Source organism: Pinus tabuliformis, chromosome 7 (genome assembly GCF_031772625.1).
Source record: "Pinus tabuliformis cultivar Carrire ecotype Pingquan chromosome 7, CPIR1, whole genome shotgun sequence".
Taxonomy (NCBI): Eukaryota; Viridiplantae; Streptophyta; class Pinopsida; order Pinales; family Pinaceae; genus Pinus; species Pinus tabuliformis.
Window position 1 is genome coordinate 1,048,333,032 of NC_142293.1, and position 5,000 is coordinate 1,048,338,031.

Sequence of the window (5,000 nt, forward strand, 5' to 3'; positions counted from 1 at the left end):
GTAGGCATTTATACTAAGAAAGAGGAAAACAAACACCTGCATTGTGCATTTTGCATTTGATAGTTTGCATGTTGGATTTAGGGAAAGTGAATTAGAGTGTGCTGATTGCTCTTTGAGAAAAGATAGTGTATTTCTTTTCCCTTAGTAGCTAGGATTTTCAAAGTTGAAAAGATAATAAAGCTTGCTTATCATCTTAGACTGCATTTAGTAATTTGTATCATACATCTCGTGGTGAACCTTGAAAGGCAAACTTTAAAAAGATCAACCTAAAATAAACTGAATGAACCTAACAATGCTTTGTAACATAACGCACAACATAGAGGTCTAGGCTAGAGACGTGTTACGGCGTCGTTAAGACTAGTGACTGTCGATCTCGAAGAAGGTGGGTGATTCCTCCTGAGAGACGATAGCGCTAGTACGGATTTGTGCTCCCACGTACCGTCGCGTATATATTGGGAGACCCCTATAGGCATATATATTTTATCCTTAGGAAGCCGTGTCGGCCGCCCTACTGATCGCAATGCAGTGAACACAGCATTCACGAAGATCGACCGCCCGTACCCTAAAAAGTATTCTATGGTTTTGCGAAAAGTTTGGCACACCCTCTGCCTAGATCTCCAGAGCAGTTTCTTTTGGCCTTTTTCAGACTCTATAACAGAAAAAGTCCATCCGAGCATTTGTCACTTCGGGCTCGTTAAAACATCGAAGGAGACTAGAGTCATCTTTAGCTTTTTCTCGACTCTTTAAAATTGAAAAAGCAAGTTGTGTCCAAGCGTCGTTAAAATTTATTTTAAACGAAATAATCATCACCTTTCCCTCGTTGATCTTCGAAGTTAGTCTACCTTCATCACAAAGTTCTTATAGAATCGCTAGAAAATCTTTTGGATAGACCAAATATGTCTGAACAACCGTCGACATCTAGGACTGTGTCATCCGACACAGCAGCAACAGAACCTCCTGCTGCTACTCCAATTATGTTCAATGGTATACCATCTGTCCCGGCAAGTTATCAACAACAAGCCGGAGTCCCATCAGGGACTGCTTCGACAACATGGTTAGTTCCTATTTCTTCATCCGGATTATCATCTAGTATTTCTTAGGTTGAAACTCAAAAATTTGATCCAATGTGTCTTCAAAGGCCAATCTACCCTTTAAGTACTGGATTTCCGCCATATGGAGGGCAGTATGCCTTTTCATTGTTCCCTCCCGGAGAACAACCATATGGGAGTTTACAACAAAGTTCAGGTCAAACTGGAATTACATCCAGTGGTTGGGTACCAATACTGCCTCAGCAACCAAGGGTTGTATATTCAATGCAACCAGTCCACCCTGTGTCGGATATTCCCACTATACCTGCTATGGTGACTGCATCGCAAGTACAAGCGCTACCTGTTGTATGTCAACCCCAAGTTTCTCAGGTTGCAATACAACAGCCTCTTGTCTCAACGACTCAATCACAACCTCAGGTTAGTGACTCCTTATCTGGAGCGACTCAGTCTCAAACAAGTACTATGACTCCTCATCTTGGTCAATCATCTAGTATTGGACAACAGCAAATGGTCCAACAACCAGGGCTGGTTCAATCTCAACAACCGTTATTCAAGCAATCATATCAAGGACCTGAGCAACAAGTCTTTGTAAGTAATGGGCAACCATATTATAGTGGTTATGCCCATCAATCTTGTCAAAGTTGCCAGCATTATGCTGGTATGCAAAGACCCACTGCTCAGGCGATTCCATCTTATCCTGGGTATGCTTCGCCTAACCTGAATCAACAGTTGCCCTTTGTAGCAACTCTAGAATTACCAGATCTAAACCGGCTGACGAATGATCCAATTGCTTATGCCCCTTGGTGGCTAGCGATTCTGCATAAACTTCCGTCAGATATTCCTAAATTTAATGGAAATCTGGGTGAAGATCCGTCGAATCATGTGATGACATTTCATCTGTGGTGTTCATCAAACACCCTGAATGATGATTCGATAAGGCTTCGCCTTTTTTAGAGGACGTTAACGGGTCCAGCGGCAAAATGGTATATTGAATTGCCTAGAGCTTCGTTCGACAACTTCAGTACCCTAGCCACGACTTTCTTAACCCATTTTCAATTACCCATAAGGTATGAAACGGGAACGGAACTCCTAACCAACTTCAAACAGACAATGGCCACTCACATATCTGATCATATACATGAGTGGCGACGTCGTCGTAGGATGGTAAAAACGTACGTTCCTGATCAGCTATTAGCTGAATGGTTTATCAAGTCATTACTTCCTGCCATCACGGAAGATGTGGCAAAGGGGGGAGTCGTAACGGAAGAGCAAGTCATCGCTCATGCGCAATATCTGGACTTGGTTTACACTCAGTCCGGCACGCTCTACGACAAAATACCTGATGCCCCTAGACCGGAATTCTCAATTCCTCCTCCTCCTAAATCAAACAATGACTCTCATGCCGGCGATGGCGTGATTGGCGCAACAGACATGAAATCGAAAAAGGCTATATCTAAAAAGGCTCGTAAGATTTCCGGTCAAAATGCAAATGAGGAACTTCTTGCCTCGGAAGTAAGTGCCGTGTTGGACGACAAGGGCAAACAACTAAAGCAACCAGGGGGCAAGAAGAAAAAGAAAGGGAGAAAAAGGAAACCCCCTACGGGGTGTCATATATGCGATGAGGATCATTGGACAGCAGATTGTCCATACAAAGCTGAGCTTAAAAGATTCTTTAAGAGTTCGAAAACCTCAGCTGTGTTGACTGATCCGTTTCCAAGCCCGGGAACTGAACTGGTTGCTAATCAAAATGCTTCCCGATCCCAAGTGCTTATGTTGTTTGTATCAAAGCAGCAAAATGATGCTTTGACGAGGAATAAAGATTACAGGAATCCAAAGCTGTCAAACAACAAGGCTAATGAACAACCTAGTAGTTCGACAAAAACGTTGACCGAAGTTGTGCCACCCATCGTTCCTAGGCCAATGATAAAGTCGCAAAAGGGAGCAGTACACAAATCGACATTTAATCCTTGTGCGAAAATAGCACAGATAGAGGACCTGGCCCAATCGCCGTCCACTATGTCGACACTTGAGGTACCGCAAAATTGCTTCTCCCAAGAGCAAGCTTTATTATCAGCAATAGGTGGGATTGACCCAATGGATTCCAATCTTGTGGCCTTTGATCATAAAGGATATGACCCTCAGTTACCAGCTCAACTAGCTTTCCTTATTCAAGTGAAAGCCCTCAACAAAACTGTTCATCGAACAATTATTGATGAGGGGGCATCTACATGCATTATGTCGATGAGTTGCTGGAAAAATTTAGGATCTCTAACGTTGTCGCAATCTTCGACGACATTAAAAGCATTCGACGGAAGGACATATACCCCATATGGTATCCTAAGTAACTTGAAAGTTGAACTAGGAGGGAAAACAGTAGAAATAGATGTTGAAGTCATCGATGGGAATCTTGATTACAACATCCTACTAGGAAGACCGTGGATCTATGCCATGGCCGCAGTTGTGTCAACCTACTTCAGGAAGATTTCATTTCCCTTACAAGGAAGAATTACAATCGTCGACCAACAAACTTTTCTCCCCAACAGTGCACAAGTTACGGAAGCATTCCAATGATCCATGGAAGCAATCATTCGCTCCAAAATATCGGAGTAGGTCTCCTAAAAGACCCTGCTTTAATGGGTACTTTTGCCCTACCGCCTCCAAGTAATCTGGCGGAAGTGGCCACAGTGGAGTATGAAACCTTCTACATCTAATGGATTTGGACTCCGAGGATGGTTCTAATCTCATGTCAACCTCGTTAAAAAATGAAACAAGGAGTCATGAGGATAGTTCTTTTACTGTGTCAACCTCATTAAAAAATGAAAACAATCACCTTTCCAAATCTCAAAGGTAAACCTTCATTCCAACCACCAAGTTGAATGCAATGAAGCTTGGGGCGAGGGGGTGCACCTCGATTTGCATTATTATGCTGGGGGCATGCAAACTTATCATCGAGCAAGTTTTAGCACAAAGTTCATGCTCGTTAAAAAATAAACGCAAGATCCGAGCAGTTTTAGCACATAGTTCATGCTCGTTAAAAAATAAACATAAGATCGAGCAAATGTTTCCACCCGCGTTTAAGCTCGTTAAAAAATGAACTACCTGGTAAATAACCACTGTGAATGTAATATCATCAGCCATTAAAGCCTTGGTCGTGTTTGCACCGTCACCTCCACTTTTCATTTGGCCGATCGTTCACCTCCATATGATTGTTTACCCATTTTGAGGAACAACTGCGAAGAGTGATTTCACCTAGCCATCCTTGTGACACTGCCGTGATTGGAAAATTCCAACCTGTACCTGGAATCAGTTGCTATCCCTGTTTATCACTCGTTCCTCAAAAGACGAGTCTTCTTTAAGCTCTTTTCAATTGACTCGTAAAATATGAAAAGATTGCCGAGTTTTGGCCTTCCAGCTCGTTAAAGGATAGGAAGAGCCATCCCTCCTCTAGATTTTAATCTTTTTGGACCTGAGGGATTATTGCACAAAAAGGTCAAGCGCTTGTTTTATTCAGCTCGTTAAAATTATCGAAAACTCATCCCTTCTGTATTGTTTTATACTTTTTCGGACTTAAGGGATTAGATGACGAAAAAGGAATTTTGGAGTTAACTTTATGTACCTTTTCAGACTCTCTAAAAATGAAAAGGACCGAGTTATCCTTGTCGTTAGACTCGTTAAAATTATTAAATAGCGGCAAACTTGTCTTTAGACGAGAACGAGTTTCACTATCGCTAGGCTCGTTAAAACATAGCGATGGGCTTGCCCGAAGGGCAGGTTATAGAACAAGCATATGTTATCCTCCTCAAGCTTGACAAAAATAAAGAGGTACTGGTCAGCAATGACTGGGGAAAAATTGGGAAAAATCAAGAAAACTTTGATGGTAGCAGGTCGCTCTTGAACATGACACTTTTCCTCCGTACCACATTCGGGTTGGGTTGTTTCATTCACCGGTCA